The 25,833-nt window shown below is 37.2% G+C and overlaps 1 pseudogene; it reads left to right on the forward strand.

Moving 5' to 3' along the window:
- Nucleotides 1-21,779, forward strand: part of LOC134381057 (programmed cell death protein 2-like) — a 35,147-nt pseudogene extending 13,368 nt beyond the window's left edge.
- The last annotated feature ends 4,054 nt before the right edge of the window (nt 21,780-25,833 follow it).

The following is a 25,833-nucleotide window of genomic DNA, read 5'->3' on the forward strand; positions in this document are numbered from 1 at the left end:
TTTGGAATCTCCTATTCTGGAATTACGTTCAGAGTTTATGTCAGATTATTTTGATTATCCTCAGTAATGGAACATCTTCATCGTTAAAAGATGTATTCGACTTTTGGAAATGGCTAAGAGAAATTTGGAACATAGTTTGATGGATAAAGTATGTAATCATAATAATATTTTATGTTAAAAACAAAGTGACATTAATGAAACTTTTTGTATAGCTCATAAACTGAAAATAATTCTGAAAATAAGACCTTCTAAGTTATTTTTGAGCAGTGGATCGAGTTGAATAAAAGTCTCCCCAAACTATTTCAATGTATTTTCAATGTTTATTTATTGTTTATCCATTCATTCAAGTTTAATTCAATAAACATGCTTTGAGCACCTACCAAATCTTAGACACTGGCTCTGAGACTACCAAGATAAAAATACTTAGTTCTTGTCCTCTGAGAACTTCTAATTCCATTGAAAGATAGATATATAAGCACATGATGATAGTGTGCAGGTCTTATCTGAAACCTTTGACAGGTTTTGGAATTCAGAATTTTTCACATTTTGGCAAAGTAATATAGATGGTATTCCAGTTACTATGACTGCATGACAATTACCCCAAAACTTAGTAGCATAAAACAATAAAAACTCTCATTTTTCTCATGAATCTGCATTTTGGGCAGAGCTTGGTGGCACCAGCTTGTCTTTGCTGCAGCTGGTCACCCAGAGGGGCTCTTGAATGCTGAGTGAAGGGAATCCTGAAGGCTCATTCACTCGCATATCTAGCAGTTAATGTTGGCTGGTGCTTGAGACCTTAGTGGGGATTGTGGGCCAGAACACCTCCACATAGCCTCGCCATGTGGCCTGGGCTTCCTCACACCATGGCAGCTGGGTTCCCAGGGCAAGCATTTTGAGAAAGAAAGGAAAACAGGCAGAAGTCATATGACCTTTTATGATCTAGCCTTGGAAGTCAAGCAGTGTCACTTCTGCTCCTTTTTATTCTTTGAGGCAATCATAAAATCCCTCTCAGTTTCAAGAGGGACAGGAAACATCACCTCTTGATGAGAAGTGAAAGTTCTGGAAGAACTGGTGGGATGAGAACTATTGCTATAGCTATTTTTGGGATGTGGCCATAGGTGTGGGTGCTCCATGGTACAGAATACCATCAGTGGGGGCTCAGTCTTCACTCTGCAATGGAACCCTTTAGTATTTCTGCAACAAAACTGATGAGCATTCATACAGTGGAATCATTTGGGATTATAAATATACATATAAATAGTTCAATTCAGATTTTGCCAACAAATGAGTTACCAAAAAATACTTTAGATTTCAGAGATTTTCTGGATCTCAAAATTTTCAGGAAGTAAATTTTGACCTGTTATATAATTTGTGCTGATGGAGGCTACCTGTATCCACAACATATCTAGGAAAGGAGACTGTAGAAGGACTGGGGAATAAGAAAACTTACAGAAGAGGTAGCTAAAAAGGGATTAGTTAGGAGGGATATTCCAAACAAAAGAAACAGTGTGTGCAAAAGAATGGAGGTAGGAGCATAGAGTGTCCAGAGAAAAGCAAGATTTTCAGAATGGCTGGAATAAATACATGAGAGAGTGCTGGGGCCAGATCAGGAAGGGTCTTGGATGCAATATTATGGAATTTGGATTTTATCCTATAGAGAAAATATGAGTCCAATTAGGGATTTTAGGCAGGATAAAGATATGATTATATTTGCCATTCAGAATGATTATTTTGGTAGCAGATAGGTGGGTAGATTAAGGGGAATTAGAATGGGGCTCATTTAGGAAGCTCTTCAATAGGAGGTAAAATTCATGATTACCAGAAATAAGAGCAAGGAAGAATTGTTGCATTTAGCTACCATTTCCTTTTGCACTATAGGACAGAATGAATCAAGAAAAGCATGATGTGGAGATGAATTGTCAGCTTGTCTCTTTTTTGATTTCATTTTTTAATTAGTACATATATTTTCATTACAATGTAAAATAACTCAAAGCATGGAATAAAAAACGATGTACCCTCTACAGCACCCCAATACCCCAGGCCTGCTCCCTAAAGACTACCATTTTCACCCCTTCAAACTGTTCCTTGTGGGATGTACCTCCCTGATCCAAACAACGTCCCATATCTGTTACAAGTAACAGAAAAACCAATTGAAAAGAACAAACACTAAAATTTATTCTCAAATAACAAGAAATCCGGGTTGGACAGGCTTCAGACACTGTGTTTGCTTCTATCTCCTGATCACAAGATCAATGTTTCAGTTCCAAGATCCACATTAAAAAAAAAAAAAACAGTGGGAGAAGAATGACTGTTCTTCTTGTGAGTCTTTTTTGTTTTGTTTAGTTTACCAGCAAATAAATCTTTTCCAGAAGCTCACCAGCTCCCTTCTCCTCATGGCCCTTTGGCTAATATGGATCACCTGCCCTGTGTTGGATTATCTATTATCAACTTGGCATCACCACTACCTCTTCTAAGTTCTCCTCTGCTTTGAAGAGAAGAAACTAGGAACTACACTGGCCAGAATCCCCTTTGTTGTATGGTTCCAGGCTAGAGTGTGTCAAAAAGAGGCACCCTTGAGCAGAATGATGGGGAAATCATTATTCTTCTGAGTCAGTTGCAGCCAGAATTGTGAGTGGATATGATACTCCTTAGAAACGTAAAGGTGAGTTTTGGGAGCCACCTGCTTGATTGAGTGCTTCAGGTTGAGAAGGTCAGTGGTGGCTTCTCTGACCAATGGTCCTTTCAATTTTTAGGGGGGTAAGCCACCAATTCCCTATATTAAAGCCCTTTACATTTGACGACACAGAGTAGCTCTGGTTTCCTCACTGATATATGACCCTAAACATACCACCGATGCAAGGAAAATGAATTATAATAATTGACATAGCCTAATCAGGATCTACCCCAGAGATGTGGAAGGAGGATGAACATTTAAACAAAATAGCCGTTCTACCAATAAAGAAAAAGGGGTTGTGGTAGGGAGTGTAATTCCACTATGGAGCAAAATAGTAATACCAGAAAATTTGGCTTCTGGTAATGGTGGTGTAAGATGGTTGGGCTAACCTCCCCACAGATAACAATGACAAAATCTGGATGAAAATATTAAAAATTAACTATTGAAGACATCAGACAGAGACTAAAAGCAAAACCTGGAGATAGGTGCACCCTTAAAAGGTTGGAACTATATCAATGTGATTTTTGGGTTTGCAGGCTTTGTCCAAAAACATTCACTAATTAACTACGTGGTTCAGAATGAAGAAAGTTGCAGCCTTACTGGATTGTGATGTCAGTTCAGAGTTCAGGACTGAAGAGCAGCTGGGAGCCAGGGGGCAATCCTGTAAGGGAGAGCATCATAGAAGTGGGGAGCCCTCTCTTCATATACATCTGCATGTAAATTGCTCAAATTCTTATCTAGCCACTGAAATATGCATCAGTAGGCATGACCACAAAGAGCCCAGTGAATAAGAGGCAACGAGAAAGTAAAAGAATTGAACAGAGATTTCAGCTCTAGCCCCAAACAAAGGAGACATGCTCAGGAGTTTGAATCCAACTGTTTCATCCTGCAGAACCCATGGCTGGAATCAACCCAAAAGTGGCGTCAGGTATTTCCCATGAGGGAGTGCCCCAGACCATCCCAAGATGGTGCCAATTGGGATTCCAAAGAAAGAAGCACTAAATGCAAGGGTGATGAGTCCAAAGCATTTATTAGAGGAACTTATGTGTAGGGTGCTGCAGTGTATCCTCATGACGGACAGCAAGAGAAAAGGGATTTGTACCTAGGTATGCCTGCTGTGAGGGGGTCAGGATATAGAGTTTATATGAGGGTTTAGGGAATTTAGCTCAGGTCGAAGGCCAGTTTCTTTCAGTGTTTTGGGCAACAACCTAGATAACTTTATCATTGCCTAGGAATGTTGAAAGCCCTGGTTTTCTTTTACACAGGCTGGGAGGAACTTGCAGCTGGCAGGTCACAGAGGGGTCACAAATGTGATTTTTCAGCAGGAAAGCAGGGAGAACTGGGGGACCCTACATCAACCAAGTTAATCCCTGCTAGAACAGAAATAGACACTCTTCTGAGCAATATAACAGAATCCAGACTCTCTACGATGTATCATTCATGATGCCTAGTATATAATAAGAAATGACTAAACGTGAAGAAACAAGAAAATGTGAACTATATGCAAGAGAGAAAAAATCAGTCAGTGGAAACCAAACCTTAGGTGGTACTTAGCAGACAAAGACTTTAAAGGAGCCATTATAAATATTTTCAAGGACTTACAGGAAAATATACTTATAGTGAATAAGCAGATGGAGAAACTTAGCAGCAAAACAGAAACAATGAAAAGATTCAAACAAAAATTTTAGATGAAAAATACAGTAGCTATGATGAAAATTTTACTGCATATAATTAATGGCAGATTGGAGATGGAACAAGAGTCAGTGAATTTGAAAATAGATGAACAGAAATTATCCAAATTTGAGGGAGAAAAAAGATAGAAGAAATATGAATAGGTCCTCAGAGAACTATAGGACAATATGAAGCAGTCTAACGTACACAATTGGACTGCCAGAAGAAGAGAAAAGAGAGAATGGGGGGGATATTTGAAGAAAGAATGGTCTAAAACTCCCAAATTTAGTAAAAACACAAACTTATTGATCCAAGAGGGTTAGTGAACCACAAGCAGAATAAATGCTAATCAAACCACAGTAGGCACAGGACAGGTTATTGAAATCCAAAGGTAAAGAGACTTATTAACATAAGAAAGGAGAAAATTAACAAATCAGAAATGAAAGAGGGGATATATCACTGCAGATTCTACAGGCAACAAAAGGATAAGAGAATATTATGAACTACTTTAGGCCAATAAATTGGTAACTTAGATGAAATGGCCAAGTTCGTCAACCAAAGTTGACAGAATGTAAAGTAAAAAATCTGACCTACCCTGTATTAAGTGAATTTGTTATTAAAACATATTACCAAAAGAAAATTCCAGGCCCAGATAGTTTCAGTAATGAATTCTACCAAATATTTAAGGAAGAAATAATACCAGTCTTACAAAAATTCTTTCAGAAATTAGGGGAGAAAGGAACACTTATTTTATGGAATCAATATTACCTGATACCAAAACCAGACACAGACATTAGAAGATTAAAAAAAGACCAATATCCTTCATAAAATAAATGCAAAAATTATTAACAAAATAATAGTATATTGAATACAATGGAGATCATGACAACTGAGGTGTATCCTAGGAATGCAGTTATAAAACCAATCAGTGTAAGCATATTAACAGAAAAACTATAAAATTATATCAAAAGATGCAGAAAAGCACTTGACAGAATTTAACACCCATTCATCTTAAAACAAAAAACAAAAACAAAACAAAAACCCCTCAGCAAAGTAGAAATACAAGGAAACTTCCTCAATGTGATAAAGCATATATGAAAACCTACAGTTATTCTGCTTACTGGTGAAATGTTGAATGCTTTCCCAATAGGATCAAGGAGAAAGCAAGAATTTCTAATGTCTTCATTTCTATTCAATTTTAAGTCCATCACAATAATGCAAGAAAAAGAAACTGAAGACATAAAGATAGGAAAATAAGTAGTTAAACTCTTCCTATTCACAGATAACATGATTGTTTATGTAAAAATGCCTAAGGAATCAACAATAACAATAAAACTACTAGAACTAGTGAGTGTAGGAAGGTCTCAGGATACAAATTAAGGTAAAAAAAAATTGCAGTTCTATATACTAACAGCAAACAATTAGAAAATAAAAGCAATTTCATTGAAATATTGTGAAAAACTACCTACTAATAAATTTTGAAAAAGATGTGCAAGATCTTAACACTGAAAATTATAAACTATTATGAGAAAAATTAAAGAGATCCAAACAATTGCTAGAGTCACAGTGGGTGGGGGCCCACATGAGAAGAAGAGGACATGGGGAGGAGGGTATGGAGGAGCAGCAATGGGGATTGTACACTTGTTATATGCATGCAGATTAATTAAATAAGTATATTGAAGGAAATGGGAGCCAGGTCTCATTGTCAGAGAAGGGAGTTACAAATATGGAAAGCAGAAAACTAAAATGAACCAGTGGTGCTGTAAATTCTTCCACTGTATATAGTTATATAAGTTGATATACATTATATACACATATATACATATATTTATCAACATATACATAGGTCCATATACATATTACATGTATGTGGATATATGTACACAGACACACATATATCATGTCTAACTCTGACCACTGACAAGGCTTGAAAACACCATCACCCCAATAGCAGTGAGCACATCTAGAGGCCCAATCTTGATTTCTGAAAACCATTCTCAACCAAAAAGAACCAAGGATTTTCTAAGAAATGACTGAGTCATTGACTGGGGCAGGGAATGTACAAAATGATCCTGGAACATTTTGTGCCACAAAGGAAGTCTCCTAGAATTATGGGGATCTGTTAAAGGACATACAATTTAGCCTGAATGAGCTCCCAATGGCCAAATCTGGGACAATGTGGCATCAAAATAAATAATAATAGTAATAAATTGTAACCCATTGAATAAAACAAGAGTCCGTGAGTCCACATTTGTTATAAATAAATGTGTGAACAAATTGAAAGTTAGATGAGGAACAGATATTTACATAGTTTTAATTTACCTCATCATAAAATAATATTAATTACAAACGGAAAAAGAACAATTGTACAGCGAAGAAGCCTGTCAGACACCATCTTAGTCAAATGACCAAAGATAATGTCACTGGTAATAGCATAAATCAAAATCAGAACCACCTAATAGAATACAATGAGTAGAATACAACATCACCTCTGTGATATTCCTCTCAATGATCCATAACTTGAATGTAATCATGAAGAAACGTCAGAAAAATCTAAATTGAGGGGCAGTCTACAAAACAAATGTTCTGTAATTGTCAGAATTGTCAAGGGTATGAAAATCAAAGAAAAACTAAGAAACTACTCCAGACTGAAGGAGACTAAAAAATCATGACAAATAAATGCAATATATTGTTGTGTATTGACTCCTCTTGCTATTAAAGACATTGTTGAGACAACTGATGAAATTTAAATGGGGTAGAAGGATTAAATAGTAGTAATGTATTAATGTTAGTTTTCTCATCCGGATGGCGGTGTGGAGAATATCCCAACATAGACTATGCAGGAGAATATCCCAAATAATCTGAAGGAAATATAAAGTATTTGCCAACAAAGCTGGTAGATTTTTAGCTTCCTCCTGTCTGCTAAGGAAGTTAGTACTCCACCATCTGTTTACCATTTTTCAAAATTTTATTTTATTGATAATCCTTACCTGTTTTTTCCTTCCTTTCATTCTGTATTTTGTGGCTATGTATTTCTTAATCCTTTAATTTTTTGCTTGGTTTCAGGAGTGAGCAGACAAAAATGCTTCTGTTTAATTTGCCGTGAAAACCCAGAATGAGTTTTCCTAAAAGGTAGTGTGATTTGGAGAGGTAGACAGTGAGGGGAGGGCATCATAAGTGGAGAGAGAGCAGCAGGTGGAGAGAGGGGACAAATAAAAAAATACCTAGATATCATTATTTAAACACAATCCTACTTTATATTCTTGTATATATGGCCCTAATTAACATGGCAGTTTAATCATTCTGCTATAAGAGAATGTAAAAAGATTTTTTTTTGCACAAACCCATGTGGATTATTTTAAAATAATATGTGTTTTACTGCTGCTTAAAAACTAGTCCTTTTCAACAAAATATTAGCAAGTCAAATCCAACAATGTATTAAAAAAAATTATATACTACAACCAGGAGGGATTTATTCTAGGTGTGCAAGTTTGGTTCAACATTTGAAAATCAATTAATGTAATTCATCACACCAACAGGCTAAAGAAGAAAAATCATATGATTATATCAATAGATGCAGAAAAATAATTTGACAAAATTCAACACTCATTCGTGATAAAAACTTTCAACAGACTAAGACTAGAGGAGAACTACCTCAACTTAATAAGGAATATCTACCAAACACCTCCAGCTAAGGTCATACTTGATGAGAAATTGGATGCTTTCCCAGTAAGATCAGGAACAAGGCAAGGTGTCTGCTCTCACCACTCCTATTTAACATTGTGCTGGAAATCCTAGCTAATGCCATAAAACAAGAAAATGAAATAAAAGGTATACATATTGGGAAGGAAGAAATAAAACTTTTTATTTGCAGATGACATAATTGTCTATGTAGAAATCCCAAAGCATCAACAACAACAACAAGTGGAACTAATATGTGATTATTTTAAGGTTGCAGGATATAAAGTTAATATACAAAAGTCAATTGTATCCTTACATACATACCAGCAACAAAAAAGTAGAATTTTAAATAAAGTAAAAAAAAAAACATTTATAGTAGTACCCAAAAGTGGAATACTTAGGTAGAAATCTAACAAAATATGTATAAGATCTATAAGAGGAAAACTTGAAAACTCTAATGAAAGAAATCAAAGAAGATCTAAATAAATGGGAAGATATTCCATCCATATGGATAGGAAGACTCAATATTGTCAAGCTGTCATTTCTTCCCAGCTTGATCTATAGTCTCAATGCATTCCCAGCCAAAGAACAGATCTACACAACTATAACCAAACTGATCATTGACAACAGAGCAAAGGCAATTTCATGGAGAAAGGATTGTCTTTTAAACAAATGGTTCTGAAGCAACTGGATATCCACATGCAAAAAAATGAATCTAGGCACCTTTCACAAAAATTAACTCAAAATGAATTATAGACCTAAATGTATAACACAAAATTATAAAACTCCTGGAAGATGACATAGGAGAAAATCTAGGCGACCTTGGGTTTGGTAATGACTTTTCAGATATAAAACCAAAAGTATAGTCCATGAAAGAAAAAATAAGATGGACCTCACTAAAATTAAAAAACTTCTGCTCTGCAAAGGACATTGTTCAGGGAATAAGATAACAAGGCATATACTGAGAGAAAATCTCTGCAAAACACATATGGGATGAAGATCTGGTATCCGAAATGTACAAAAAACTCTTAAAACTCAACAATAAGAAAACAACCCAATTAAAAAATGGAAAAAAGACCTGAACAGACCTCTCACCAAAGAAGATACAGATGGCAAAGAAGCATATAAAAAGGTGCTCATAATCATCTGTCATTAAGGAATTGCAAATTAAAACAGCAATGAGATATGACTACACATCTTTTAGAATGGCTAAAATACCAAACACTGACAACACCAAATACTGGTGAGGATTTGGAGTAAAAGGAACTCTCTTTCTTTGTTGGTTGGAATACAAAATAGTACAGCCACTTTGGTGGATAGTTTCTTACAAAACTAAACATACTCTTACCATGCAAGCCAGCAATTGTGCTCCTTGGTATTTACCCAAATGAGTTGTAAACTTAACGTCGACACAAAAACCTGCACACAAATGTTTACAGCAGGTTTATTAACAATTGCCAAAACTTGGAAGCAACCAAGATGTCCTTCAATAGGTGAATGGATAAAGTGTGTCCACACAATGAAATATTATTCAGTGATGAAAAGAAATGCTCTATCAAGCCACAAAAAGACAAGGAAGAACTTTGATTGCACATTGCTAAGTGAAAGAAGTACAACACTAAGAATGAACTCTAATGAAAACTATGGATTTTAGTTAATAATGTATCTGTATTGGCTCTTCAATTTTAACAAATGACTATACTAATGAAAGACGTTAATAATGGGAGAAATGGGGAATAGGGGCAGGGAGTCTATGGAAAATCTCTGTATTTTCTTCTCATTTCTTTGCAAACCTAAAACTGTTCTAAAATATAGTCTTTTAAATGAAAAAAAGTAAAAAATGAAGAGAAGAAAGAAATTAAAAAAAATAAATTTCATGAGGAACTTCTTGCAGTGATAGAAATATCTCTATCCTGACTGGGTTGGTGGTGATTACATGTATGTATACATTCGTCAAAACTCATTTATTTGTACACTTAATACATTTCACTGTATTTAAGTTTCCATTTCACTACATGTAAATTTACCTCAATAATAAAAATCAACTCTTTATTGTCATCTGTTGCTTAATTTGGCTACAGTCAACTAAACATATAAAGCAACACTGAGAGCTAAAAGGAAGCAGGACTGAGCTATAAATAAATGTTTTTGACCTTGAGAAGGAACCAAGAGGACTGCAATGTTCTTGAGCATCACAAACAGGTGGGGAATAGCTCTCTCAAATGGACTCCCTTGTACTGCTAGTTAACATGCAGAGGGAAAAATGCCAGTTCCAGGCTTCATTTCTCTAACTGTGGCTTTTGTTGACATCTCATTGTATCTTTTCTTTCAGATTTAGTCAGAAGGGAAATGCCACCTTAGGTCTGAGCCCCCACATCAAAGAAGTCTTGGTAGAGAAGCATTGTTGTGAGCTTGTTCTCGAATGAAGCGGGAGGTCTGAACGGGTGGAGAGGTATGGGGTTCAAGGCAGCGGGAGTAACCATGGTCTGCTGGTGAATGCCAGTGAATGGGAGAGTGGAAGGGCTGACCAGGTCCATGAGTGAAGGTGTCTGTATTCAGGAGCCATGAAAAATAAGCCCTTATGTATAAGAATAAGAAATTTAGGTTTGGTCTCATAATCTGGGAAGAATTGGGAAAAGACATATTTGGCCTTCTCTCTCTCCCATACTCAGGGGTTGAGGGAGCTTGATTTATTTGTTTCATGGCTGTGATGGTTAATTTTACATGTCAGTTTGGTTAAGATGTGGTAACAAACACCAATTTAAATGTTGCTATGGAAATATTTTTTTTAGATATGATTGACATTCAAATCTGCTTTGAGTCAAGCAGATTACCCTCTACAATGTGGGTGGGCCTCATGCAATCAGGTGAAGACCTTAAGAGAAAAAAAACTGACATCTCCTGAAGAGGAAGGAATTCTGTCTCCAGACTGTCTTCAGATTCAAGGCTGTAACATCAACTCTTCCCTGATTCTCCGATGTGCTGGCCTGCCCTGCCCTGCAGATTTTAGATTTGCCAGACCCTGCAACTGTGTTAGTCAATTCCTTAAAATAAATCTCTCTCTCTCTCTCACACACACACACAATGGCTAATTGTCCACTACTAGCTCTGAATTCCCCTTGTCTCCTCCCTGCCCTCGATCTAAATCACCTTTCAGCTAATCCTCAATTTTATAGAGAAATAGATAGCTTACACTAAGGTGTTGTTTAAGTGAAGTTGGCAGGGCTTTATATATCTTTTAAGAATGATAATGCCTTCAAACCAAAAGAAAGGAATGCTAAAAATGAGTTTCATCCCACCATGTTGGTGGGCTGTACCATACATATGCATTTGATTTTAGGTAGATAGGTGTGTGTTTTTACTTATTTTGTTTTTGGTTAGGGGATCTTTCTGGATGTCAGTCTCTGCCAGCTATAGAGAGTGAGTGCTTATATCAGCAGGCTGTCTCTCGCAGTCTTTGGGTAATAGATTTTCTCAGCCCGTGAGTAGTACATCAAGAACCCAGGCCCACTAGTTCCAGACCTAGTCTAGGGCTCCAAACCAGATTCAATCTGGTGATTTTCTCAAAACCTGACTTCTTATAAACCTGCCTGCTCCTTGTAGGATGCGGCCTTCCCTACTGCTCTCACGAAGGACTAGTTTATACAACTGGGCTTCTGTCCTGGTTCCCTGTTTGCACTCTCGTGATCTGGTAGTTCTGGAGCCATGCCACAAAGCTAGGCCTCTTTGGCTGGGCTGGATCCCTTGTCTAGTTTGTGCTGGCTTTTTTGCCCCCAGGTGTCTGACACTGCTCACTCCACTTCTAAGTCTATTTCAACCTGGATAAATTTCTTTTGGTTCTGCTTGACAATGTATGTTACTGCTACTCAGTGACTATCGATGCTGTGTCCCCACTTACCAGATGAGACCTCCTGGATCCAACTTGAACTGGACCCAAGTTTTTCTTGCTCCAGTGGATACTGTGACATTTTGGGACCCAACATTGTGTCTGGGTTGGTGTGTCCTAAATCTAGTCCCACTGGCTCCAATTTAGTCCTTGGTTCCTGAAGGGTAGGTAGCCTTTGGGGCCCACCATGCTTCACATTTTGGTCTGTAAGGGTTAGGAAAGAGTAGTCAAATCATGCCACACAGAAGATGGGTAGATAAGCATATACTAAAAAAGTGACATAATGAAAGTGGCATTTTAGGATGATTAATTTCTTAATGTTATACAGGACAGATAAGAAGCAGGGCTAGCATGTCAATCCATTAATTGAGGTATGTCATGCTTAAAACTTGGCTCAGGCTGGTAGTGAACCTAAGAAGTAATAAATCTAAAACACTTTATGGAAACAAAATACTATTTACATTAAGATTTTCACTGTAGAATAATTTATAATAGGAAAAACTTGCAATGACCCAAATATTCAACAGTGGGGGAATGATTTAAATAAATTGTGATTATAGCCCACTTAATGAAATATTATATAACTACCTAAATAAACCACTATGAAGACAGTGAATCAAAATGGGAAAGTGGGTATGTTATAATACCAAATAAAAAAAGCATCACTATGAAGACAGTGAATCAAAATGGGAAAGTGGGTATGTTATAATACCAAATAAAAAAAGCAGAATGAAAAACAACATGTGCACAATTATTACAAAGTCTATAAATGTGCATATAAAATATGCACATAAATTGTACCAAATCATAACAGGGATTGCATGATACAGTTGGAATTATGTGTGATTTTATTTTTTCTATTTTCCAAATTCCTATAATTTAAAAAATTTTGTAATTCTAATTTACTATTTAGACTAATTCTATATGTGATTTAAATGATCATTTTGATAAATTTATTGGTGTCTGATGTCTCCTAGGTCCTCAATTGAGCCTTGAGAGAAAGGAAATATAGCCATTTTCAGAAAGTCATTGTTGAAACACTAAAAACAGCTTTGGCTTTTGATGAAAAAATAAAAACAAACAAGCAACAACAAAACATCTTTTTTTGAGCACCCCAAAGAAGACCTACTCACTGAAAATCTATGCATTGGATTTATATGAGGGTACTTCAAAACCTTCATGGAAAAATAGAATTAAAAGATAATGTGAATCTTTCCATGAACTTTTTGAAGTACCCTCATATCGATTTCTAGCATAGGTGGGGGCCAGCTACCTTCCAGACCACTAGGTGCTGTAATCTATGTTCACCTCCCTTTCCCTGTTGGCCATAATGGGAACTAATGTTGAAATTGCCAAGCCCTAACTTGTCTGAGTGGCATGGCTTTTTTGTATCCTGATATTGTTCCTCATTCTACATTGAGGCAGTATTAACTCAGTGGATCAGATCATGGACTTTGAAATAAGGCAGACCTGGGCTCAAATGCTGGGTCCTGTGCTCATAGCTATGCGACTGTGGGCAAGTTACTTAATTGCCACGTTTCCACTGGCTCAGGGTGATATTATTTACCTTGCAGGATTGTAGGGTGGTTGTAATAAAGCCAAGGAAGAGCTACTGATAGAGATATTTTGCTGTCCCTCAACCTCACTAAGTTGCTGCTGAGGGAGAAGAGTACTGGCCTCCTAAGGGAGGTCAGGACAGGGCTGTGCTCAAAGACCCTGTGCCTCTCGAGTCAACCTGTTCTGTCTGCATTAATGACTCGCCTGGAACAGTTTGGAAATCATTATCATCCAGCACCCAGACATTCTTTTATGCAACTACAGGATTTACTGAGGTAAAGGCACAACAATTTTCGGATGAGGCTGGAAAAGAAGCATCTTTGTAATAGCTTAATGATGGCAAAGATGAACAGATAAGTGGGTGTCTAGAAATAACCACCGAGTTTATATAACAGCTCTCTGAACTCATCTCCACTGAATACTCCCTTTTGTGGTATTTAGGGTTTTCCACCACTTCTTCCTGGTATCTAGAACCTCTGTGTGCCCAGCTATGAGTCAAATCTATGTAGAAGCTCAGGCTGTTCAGGAACACCCACAGGACTCCCTTAAGTACCACAAGAGACATGAGAATACTAGGCCATAGTCATTAAGTACTAAATAGTGAGGGGAATAATTCAGATGGGTGGGCTCCTGACTCTCCTTCCATCACATTTCATACCTGTCCTCACCAGAGAGTCTAGGACCCTTCATAATGTCCAAGTTCACAGCTCTTATTGCCTCCCATATTCAGTTCCACCATACGTAGTACGCCAACCCAAATTTCAGCACCTGTCCTCTATCATACAATCTAGTATGTGTCCTCAAATAAATGGTGAGTGAGGTTGATGTAGCCCTTAAGCACTAAGACCACTTCCAAGTCTGGTCCAATGGGGAGCAGACTGGAGGATGCTCTTGAGTGCTCGTACACAGCTCCAGAGCAACTCCACTTCCATCAGGAAAACCCACGTGGGAAACTCTGGACCTGTCCTGTCTGATAGCAGGGATCTATCAGAGGAGATACCTGACCCTGTGTCTTTAAACTGGCCAGGTGCCCCTAGCACAGGTGGCCAATGCTCAAGGTAAATGGACTCCCGCTCTGATACTTTGTGCACAGCCTACAACACCAAATATCTATTTCATGACTGCACTCAGCTTCCTGAAAATATTTCTGGTCCTTCAACTCTTGACCCCTTGCCCCCTGTCTTGTTTATGTCTGTGTACTCATCCCTCCGATCTCATGCTTGATGCGGTCCTTTGGACACAGACTTCTGATTTCTCTTCACAACGCCTTACATTTGCCCCTTGGGTTACCTCTGCTTCCACCTCTCTCTGTTGACAATTCCGCCTTTCCAGCCCAGCCCCCACAACACCTGGCATTACTTCCTCATGGTGTGTGTTTCCACCCTGGCCCTGTTACTACCAACCACATACAAGAAACTAACATATCATTCCACCATCTACTTACTGTGAGGACTATAGCGACACAGCAGTTTTCACATCTCTTACTCTCAAAGTCCCCATCTGCTGACACTCAGGTCTATAGAGAGCAGAATGTACTTAAGTATGAACACTTTAAGACAGACCAGGTACAGAGATGTGGAGCACTAGTGAAACTAGGAAGCTGTAAACAACACATTCATCTGTCTTGCTCATGGACTCTGATCTCTGCATTTTGTTACCTACGCTTCCTCTCTACCTGTTCCTGATTCTGACCTGTCTCCTCTTGGCTCGGTCCATGAACTTGCTGGCTGTTCCTCTGGGTTTACCTCTTCTACTTGGCATTTTTTTTTTTCTTCTTGGCATTTTGACAATGGCTTGTATACTCTCTCCCCTGCCTGTTCCCCACCCTGCATGTCCAGTATGGGACAATCAGGTCCTCCTCCCCCAGCTGGCCCAGTTCTCACTTGACCACTTGGCCAACACTGACCAGAAGCTGCTCCTCACACCCCATCTCCCTCCCACAGGCAGTGGAGACTTTCAAGTAGGACTCATACGCCCGTGGGGAATTAAGAAGAAAGTTGGTTAAGTGACGGGGTGAGGGAATGAAGTGAAGAGGTGGTAGAAAGCGGGAAAGGGTGAAAACGTCAGGGAAGACCACAGAGGACGAGGAAGAATTGTAAAGTCATTCAGGTAATATCTGGGGGATGAAATGCTTTAAAGAATGAGATGAAAGGCAAGTGGAGTTCTTATGAAAAACAAAGATAAAGTTTGTGGAAGTGAGAGCTGAAAATAGGAAAATAAAATGAAATGGGGGCAATATTCGGAGGGGAGGAGTGTAGCAGGAGTGAAGGTGGAAAGATGGGATTTGGGGCCATTCCAAGGTGGAATTATTACAAGGTGGGCAACTACACAATTAGCCATGACAAATTAGCCATTAGAGGGTGCTGTAGTAGTTCTTGTTTTCAGGAAAGGTGTATTTTAAAAGATGGCTTAAATAAGTACAAAAATAAATATAAAATAAAGCAGACTATTAACTACAACAACAAAAGTGCAATTAAAGGAAATACAGAAAAGGACACCATGACATTCCACACTGAGTTCTACACCTTGCATGGAGTAGATTCTCAACAAAATCATTTCGGGAGAGAAACTGACATTCAAAAGTATACTGTAGTACACGTGTGATTTTTAAATTGCATGGTGGACATTGAATTCTCTATTAGTAATTTTGAACATTGGATGCCCTTAGAATCATCTGGGAAGCTTTTAAAATGATTATTGTCCAGCCTCCACATTCAGAAGTTCTGATGTAATGGTCGGGAGTGAGGCCTGGGAATTGGTATTGCTCCCAAATAATGCCTTTGGAAGGTCCAGGGACTTAGAATCCAATGGGAGAAATGCAAGTCTGGGAACTAAGATGTACAGATTCTAGACCTAACACTAGTGCCCACTAACAAATGTTGGATAATTTCCTCTCATCAATGCAACAAAAATGGCACATAAACTCAGAGTAATTTATTATTTCTATCTCTTATTTTTCTCAAAAACTCTGAGACTAAAATTTGTGGATTCCTTAGTAGGAAGTTACTATGTAAATATATTTAATTACTAAAAATCTTTAGCAATAAAAAAATCATGGTATTTTTGATAACAGAACTTACTGTGATTTAGAGTTTACTTATAAGTAATAAATGTATGCATTTTGATACACTTGGTCCCATTTGTTTCTCTCACAATCTCTGCCAGTTAAGAATTTATTTTGCAAATGATTGGCCTAATATCACACCTCCTTAAGTGACAAAGCCACTTTCTACTCTCTTTTTTCAGTCTTGTGTGTTTTTCTAGATCATTGTTGACATGCTAAAATCTGGCATATTCTATGATGAATCAACAGTATTGTTTTAAATGTAAAGAGTAAAAACTCTGGCCCTATTTTCAACAAATTGCTTAACTGACAGGATGACGGAATGGAAATAAAATAAATTGAATAGGGTAAGTAAGAGTTATGAGGAATTGGCACTGGGCTATGGCTATTTCTAAGGGAATTAAAAATACATAAAGAAAGTAACAAAACGCAATAAACTATCCAGGTCCTACCATTGTAACTGCTAAATAAATGTTTGTTGAAAGAATGGATATGTAAATTGTAAAGCACTTATGGAAATGATCATGATGATGCATAAAATTATTGAGTATTTGCCATATGCCAGGCACTGTTTTAACTCTTTATATGTGTTACCTCTTTTTAATCAGCTAATTCTATTAATAGGAACTATTATGATTCCCCACTTTACAGACGAAGAAACTGAAGTACAGAAAGATTAAGTAATTATAGTACCAAGACCCCATGCTGCTTGGAGCACCGTACCAAGTTCCTAATTTCATAACAGTGCTGTGACAAGTTATCTGATTTCACAAGAGCCAGCCACACTCTTCCTGAGCCAGCCAACCCCATGGCCATCTAGTTGTCTTCTCTATTTGTGGTGCCCCCTGCTGGTGATGGGACCTGCTCTTGTTACCTTACCCTACCCCTCTCTCTTCCAGCTCTATTTGTGATTTCTTATTCCAAAAGCTATTGACACCACTTGCCAATGAACTTCCTCTGCTTTAACTAGAATACGTAAGAATAGGTGAAACAAGACTATTAATCTCAAATATAACTTGGGGGTCTGGGGCTTGGGGTCCAGGCTTCTACATTCTGCCTTGATTCATCTCTTCTGTCTTACACTTATAAGTCAAAGCAAAAATTCTGTGAATCCTCTGTCTAGCCATTCTGCAGTTTATTGACTCTATAGAGGCCATCAATTCATATTTCCCGATGTAACTGGTCTGAAATAAAAAAGGTGTACCACTTTCATCACTAAGAAAGAAAAATAAATACACACAGTTATAATTGCATGATATCAATTGAAAGATACATCCTTGTTTCAGAGAACTTAAAATGTGAAAACAGGATATTTTAAAATAGATGAATATGGCATATAAAGGTGTCTTGATAGTTATGTCTAACATCTGGGGGCCATTCATAGCCAGCTTTTCCATGGCCATTGCTATTGCCCACCTGCAATGTTCTACCCCTCCTTTTGGGTGCTATGAATTGTAGCGGCTCCTGTCATAAACAGTGCTCTCCCTCCCAAACTGGCGAAGTACGTGTGTCTTGGGTCTGGTGGTTAACACAAAAAGATAGTGGTAGAGGATGCTAAGGGTAGATATAATAGGAGGAGTATGGAATGTATCAGAGGATATAAAGTATAGGGAGGGTATGGAAATATCCTTTTTTCCATCTCATAATGTAGAAATATTTCCATTTCCCTCATCTCTCCCCTTACCCCCCAACAAATTTCTTTCTTGCCCCTTTGTAGTCAATTCCCAGCCCAAGTCCCAGCTCCTGGTGGTCAATAATCTGCTTTCTTTCACTATATTTTTAATAATTCTAAAATTTCATATAAATGGAACCATGCAGTGCATAGTATTTTGTGTTTGGAATAATGTTTTGAGATTTTTCCATGTTGTTGCATGTTTCAGCTGTTTATTTCTCTTTGTTGCAGAATAATATCCCTTTAAATGAATTATACCACAATTTGTTTATCCATTCATTAGTTAATATATATTTGGGGTGTTTCCCCAACCCATTGGGAAACCACTCTTTCCTCATTAAATAGGATGTTAGCTGTAGTTTTTGTAAGTTCTCTTTCCTATTTTCCTGTAAGTTTTTATCATAAATGAGTGTTGAATTGTGCCAAATGCTTTCTTCTGCATCAATTAATATGGTCACACGATTTTTCTTCTTTAGCCTGTTGATATAGTTGATTATATTGATTGATTTTGAATGTTGAACCAGTCTTTCATACATGGAATAAATCCCAATTGATCATAGTGTATAACTCTTTCTATACATTGTTAGATTCAATTTGCTAATATTTTGTTGAGAAATTTTGTGTCTAAGTTTGTAACTGGTCTGCAGTTTTATTTTTCTGTACTGTTTCTGTCGGGATCAGGGAAACTGGCCTCACAAAATGAGTTGGGAAGTGTTTCCTCTTCTATTTTCTGAAAGACACTGCAAAATTGATGTTAATACTTATTTTTTTTTCTAAGTTCTCTAGTAAAACTATCAGGGCCTGGGGATTTCTGATTCCATGCCACAGGTTTTTATATATTGTATTTTAATTTTCATTCAACTCGAAATACTTATCAACTTCCCTTGTGATTTATTTTTTGTCCCTATAGATTATTTAAAAGTGTATTGTCTAATTTCTAAATATTTGAGGATTTTATAGGTATTTTTCTGTTATTGATTTCGTTTAATTCCATTATTGTCAGAGAACATACATTGTATGGTTTTAATTCTTTTAAATTTATTGAGACTTGTTTAATGCATCAGAATATACTCTGTCTTAGTGCATGTTCCAAATGGACTAGAAAAGAATATATATTCCAATGTTTGAGGCAGAGTATTCTATAAATTTCCATTAGGTCATGTTAATTGATAATGTTTAGGTCTCCCGTGTCCTTGCTGATTTTCTGTCTACTTGTGCTATTAATTACTAATAGTAATGTGTGGAAATCTTCATCTGTAATCGTAGGCTTGTCTACTTCTTTCAGTTGTAACATTTTCTGCTTCACGTATTTTGATGCTATGTTATTAGTTGCATGCCTGTTTAGGATTGTTACATCCTCTTGGTATATTGACATCTTTGTCATTATGAAAAGTCCCTTTTTCTCCCTAGTAATATTCCTTATTATGAAGTTTGCTTCATCTGATATTAACGTAGCCACTATGATGATCTGAATGTTTGTGTCCCCAACCCCCAAATATTTATAAGGTAATAGTATTAAGAGGTGGGGCCTTTGGGAAGTGATTAGGTCATGAGGGCTCTACCCTCATAAATGGGATTAGTGCCCATATAAAATGGCCTTGAGGGAGTCCCTTACCCCTTCTGCCATGTGAGGAGACAGCAAGAAGTTGCCATCTCTGAGGAATGGGTCCTCACCAGACACCAAATCTGCTGGCACCTTGATCTTGGACTTCCCAGCCTCCAGAACTGTGAGTAATAAATTTCCATTGTTAAAAATTATCCAGTCTAAGGTATTTTGTTACAGCAACCCAAACGGACTAAGGCAACCACCAATAATTTTTTAAAATTAATGGCTGAATAGGTATATCCTTTCTCATTCTTTTACTTTTAACTGTTTCCTTAAATTTAAAGTGGGATTCTTGTAGACTGCATATAGTTGGTTTTTATTTTTTAAATCCAGACTGATAGTTCCTGCCTTTCAATTGTATTGTTTAGCTAATTTGCATTTAATGCAATTATTGATTTAAATAGTCAATTACCTTTCTTTTAAAGAGATTAAAAAATGAGAAAAAGTCTTTGGTATTTATTCACATGTTTACCATTTCTGCATTTCCCCCCACCCCTTTTCTTTTTGCATGATTTTTCTTCTGTCTGAAGAACTTTCTTTAACATTCCTTGTAGTGCAGGTTAGCTGGTGATGAATTCTCTCAACTTCTGTTTGTCTGAAAAAAATCTTTAGTTCACTTTAATTGTAGATATTTTTGCTGAGTATAGAATCCTCAATTGATGGTTTTTTTAAGTACTTAAAAAATGTCACTCCACTGCCATTCAGCCAGGCGGTGGTCCAAAGTAGCCTGTGCTTGGTGCCCCCCAAGGTGGCTGTGGTGCCTGGGCCAGCTCTGTGGCTGCTTGCTGGCCTTCCTGCTGCAGGCGCAGTGACACCATGCTGAGCCAGCCTGCGAGTGTTTAGGTATCAGCTGCCCAGGAAAAACGACTTTTGAGAATCCTCCCCCAGGTATGGGAGAATCTGTGTGTCTCCAACTTAAGTCTGGTGCTCATCTTTGCAGGGTTTGCAGCTGTTTAGGCCCAAAACATACTCCAGATACCACAAGGCCCATTAATGCAGTAAGGAGCGCCAGGCTCTAACATAAATAGGCCTGCACACAACCAGATCATTTGCACCATACAGTTCCAGACCACAGCTTCCTTTTTCCAGAATTTGAAATTGTAATGGAAACAGATGATGACATTTTGCCTCAAGTCATGGAAAAGGAAGACGACTGAGAGGTTATATGGAGCATGGGCAAAGCACTTGAGGAAGAACCGGATTCCACAGCAAAACACGAATCCAGGGAAGATAAAATTTTCTGTAAGTTTAAGACATAGAAAGACCTTGAACTAGAGCAGATCTTCAGATATGGCAGAGGCATCACCCCCATTGGGATTTCTGGTGAAAATATCCCTCAAGAGAAAGATATTCGAAATTTCCCCTGTGGTTCCAAAAGAATATTTGAATTCCAGGTCATGCCTCAGCCACTGAACTACCTGATGGAGTTTGGATGTGTTGTCCCCTCCAAAACTCATGTGGAAATTTGATCTCCAATGTGGCAGTGTTGGAAACTGAATGAGTCATGGGGGTGGATCCCTCATGAATGGATTAATGCTCTCTCTGGGGGCGGGGGGAGTAATGAGTGAGGTCTCGCTCTATTAGTTCCCACCAGAGCTCGCTGCTTAAAAAGACCCTGGCACCTCCTCTCTCGCTCTCTCTTGCTTCCTCTCGCCATGTGATCTGCTTGTACCCACCTGCTGCCTGCCGCTTTCCTCCATCAGTAGAAGCAACCTGAGGCCCGCACAAGATGCAGCTGTCCCAGAATCATAAGCCAAATAAACCTCTGTTCGTTATAAATTACCTAGTCTCAGGTATTTCTGTTATAGCAACACAAATGGACTAATATACTACCTAAGGGCTCACAGACTGGGCAGAAGTGTTGACTGGGGCTTCCTGGCTGTCTTCATCTGTGCTGAGAGCTATAGCTTGGGCACTGGCTGTTCAGAAGAATTTGTATGGAAGCAGGATGTAGCAGATACACCTTAAAGACACTGAAAAGCCTTAAAAAATGTTGCTAATATCGTATACCTTGCTATTTCTAATTCTAGGACTTTTTCCTAAAGAAATAATTATACCAGAGATAGAGGTACAAAGATGTTTCTTGAGGCATTATTTACAATGTCTAAACATTAGTAAAACAAAAATGTCCCATAACAGGGAATTAAATAAATTTTGGTATATCCACGGTGGAAGTCCTCACAGTCTTAATGATTCACACCACTATGGACACAAATAAGATGCAGATATAAATTGACACCAAGACACCATTATAGATGGTATTCATGGTATGACCATATTTTTGTAAAAATATTTGTGTATGTATATGCGTATAAAGAGAGAAATGTAAATAAAGAAATCTGGAAAGATACACGGTAAGTGTGTATTGGTTACCTGTGAATGGTGGGACAAAGTGAAATGATCTTTTTACTCACATACACTTGTCTTTCTACAATAAAAATGGGCTACATGCCTAATTAAGTAAAAAGAAAAAAGTCACTGTCTTCTGGCTTGCATGGTTTCTGATAGGAAGTCTGTAATCATTTTCTTCTTTGTTTCTCTTTATATAATGACTTTTGGTTGCAGCATCTAACATATTCTCTTTATCGCTGCTTCTCAGAAATTTGATGATGTACCCTGGTTTAATTTCCTGCTGGGGTTCATGAACTTTTTGGATCTGTGTGTCTTCCAGTTTTCATCAAACTTGGAAAATCTTGTGGCCATTAATTCTTGAAATATCCCCCCACCTATGACCTTTCTGGGGCTCTAATTCTGGGGCTCTAGGTAGAGTGGACTGCTTGAAACTGTCCTATGGGTCACTGATGCTCTACTCACTTTTCCAAACTTTTTTCCCCTCTCTCAGTATTTTTTTAAATACCATTTTTATTGCTAAGTCTTCAAGTTCACTGATATTTTTTTCCGTGACTAATCTGCTGTTAATGCCCTCCAGGGTATTTCTTTTCATTTGAGATGTTGTATTTTTCATTTTTAGAAGTTTTATTTGGGTCTTGTTTTCTTCCATTTCTCTCTTCATTATGTTTATGTTTATTATTCATTATGTAGAGAATGTATCCTTTACATTCTTGAATAACTGAAATAATAGCTGTTTTAGAGGCTTTACTATTTCATCATCTCTGTCATTTCTAGGTTTACTATATTGATTGATTTTTCTCCTGGTTATGGATTATATTTTCCTGCATGCCTGGTAATTTTGTTTGGATCTCAGGATAATATGGGTTTTTACATTGTTGAGTTTTAAATTCTTTTGCATTCCTTTAAAAATATTAGCCTTTGATCTGACACGCAGTTAAGTGACTTGGAATCAGTTTGATCCTTTTGAAGCTTGCTTTTAAACTTTGTTAGAGTGAGTCAGAGTATCCTTTAATCTAAGGATAATTTAGCCCCACTACTCAGGTAGTTCCCTTCTGAGGACTCTGTCCTATGCCTGGTGTATGCTCATTGCTGTGAGCTCCAGGCATTGTATGGCCTTCTGCTGTATGGTGGTTCTTTACCCAGTCTTGCACATTGCACCCAAACATATGCAGATTAGGATTCAGCCAATGATTTGATTGGACTCCTCTGCAGATCTCTGAAGATCTCCCCCATACACCGCTCTCCTTTTCCAGTATTCTGCCCCACATATGTCGCCTCCTCAATCTCCCAGAACTGTAGTCTCTTTCTTCAACTCAGTGAGACAACTGGGCTCTGCTTGGGTTCTCCTACCTGTGCTGTACCCTGGAAACTGCCTGCAGGTAGTAATGTGGGCCAGGGCTCACCTTATTGGTTTCTCTTCTCTCAAGGATCACAGCCCTTTGCTGACTGTTATCCAGTGTCTGAAAAATAGTTGTTTGAGAAATAGTTGTTTCATATATTTTGTCTGGTTTTTTTTTTTTTTTGGTAGTTGTTTATGGTAAGAGGGCAGTTCTTATAACAGTCGTTCCTCCAGGACAGAAGCAAAACTCCACTAGGATTTTCTTAATAATTTTCATGGCTATTACTAGGAATTTATACTTCATATAATCTTTAAGATCATTTTGTCCAATAATAAAACCCTACTCCATAAAAATTTTAAGTGAAATATGGATTTTATATATTACTTTTTGGAAAACTGACTTTATGCTACTATGCCTCCTTAGCCAAGAACATATTTGTTATACTTTTTGGAGGTCTTGCTTTATATCCTTCAATAACATTTTATAAATCTTTCCCCATATAATCCAGAATTTTTTTTCAAATTATTTCTAAGATTTTGTAGTTCTTGAATGAGACATTTTCCTACTTCCATCTCCACTTCATTAGTGCATACATAGAAAAACATTAATTTTAAATTTATCTTGAATATAGCTATATTACCTCATCTCCTTGTTAATTTCTAGTTTTTACAAAGCCAATGGCTATAGGGTTTTCTAGGAAAACAGTCTAATCATCAGCAGACTGCAATAATTTTATCTCTTCTTTTCCAGTATTTATATTTATTATTTATTTTTTCTTATTTCTTTCATAGAACATCCAAAACAAGGTTGATTTATGTAACGGTGATGACGTACATGCTATCATTTAAGTATTTCACCATTTAGAATGGTGTTTACTGTTGAATATTGCTAAATAATCTTTATTATGTTTAAATAATTTCCCTCTATTATATTGAGTTTTTATTAATAATAACCATGAAATTGTATTAAATGCCTTCTTGGGATTTTTAAAAAATATAATCGTTTATTTTTTTCTCTTTTAGTTTGTTGATATAACTAATTATTTAGGTAGATTTTTTTGGAATAAGCCCACTTTGTCACATTTTTTTTTTTTTTGACACACTGCTAGGTTCTATTTATAGCTAACATTTTAGGCCCAACTTTTAAATCTATATTCATAAATGCAATCAGGATATACAATTTTTTCCTGGTCTTATATCAACTTTCAGTATTAAGTTTATCATAGTTTTATAAAATGCATTGGAGAGCTTTCCAAATTTTTCTGCAGTCTGGAATAGCTTTTAGATCAGTGGTTCTTAAAGCATAGTCCATTTAGGGGACCGGTGAGGTCAAAAGCTCTTTTTACAATAACATTTAGACATTATTAGCCCTTTTTACTATGTTGACATTTGTATTGAGGCACAAAAGCAATAGTAGGTTTGCATTTACATGAATCGAACCACTGGCCCCAAACTGTACTAGTGCTCATACTCTTCAGTGCCACGTGCTCATGGGTAAAAAAAAAAACAGGTTCACTTAAAAATCTTTTCCATAAGTTACTAAAGATTATTAATGTTATTAAATCTTGACACTTGAGTAGGCATCTTTTTAATATTCTGTGAGATGACACAGGAAGCCTACATAAAGCACTTCTGCAGCATACACGGTGTGATGTCGGCTGTAGGAAAAGAATTTTGTGACTGTTTGAATTGCAAGCTGAACTAACTCTCCTGGAGCACTACTTTTGCCTGGAAGAATAACCAACAGACAAACTATGGGTATTCAGATGGGTATTTGGCAGACGTTTTCTTGCAAATGAACAAAACGAGCCTATCACTTAAGAAAAACTTCTGGCAATATTTGTTGCTAGTGATAAAATGTGAGCTTTCAGTAAAAATGAGCATTTTGCAAAATTGTATCTGCCATCATGAGCTTCATGTCTCCCCAGTCATTAAAAGGCTTTTCTCATGAAATGAAGGGGGTGATATTAACCTGATTAAAAATATATTGTATAATAATAATGTGTCAATATTTGGAAGAGCTGCATAAATCAGTGAACTAACACTTTCCAAAATGCATGATGTTACAAAATCATACATGATTAAAGATCCAGTCTAAGTTCAAGATAGACCAATGGATTTTTAATGTAAAAAGAGTATGAAAAGTTCATTAATATAGTTTCAGGTTCTACACTGCAACTTTTAAAAAATGACTGCTAGTCAAGTTTGGGTGTAGTATCAAAGAAGAATATCCACAATTATCTAATAAAGATACTCTTCCCTTTCCTAACTACGTATCTCCGTAACGCTAGATTTTCTTCACATACTTCAATCAAAATAATATATTGCAGG

Source organism: Cynocephalus volans, chromosome 6 (assembly GCF_027409185.1).
Source record: "Cynocephalus volans isolate mCynVol1 chromosome 6, mCynVol1.pri, whole genome shotgun sequence".
Lineage (NCBI taxonomy): Eukaryota > Metazoa > Chordata > Mammalia > Dermoptera > Cynocephalidae > Cynocephalus > Cynocephalus volans.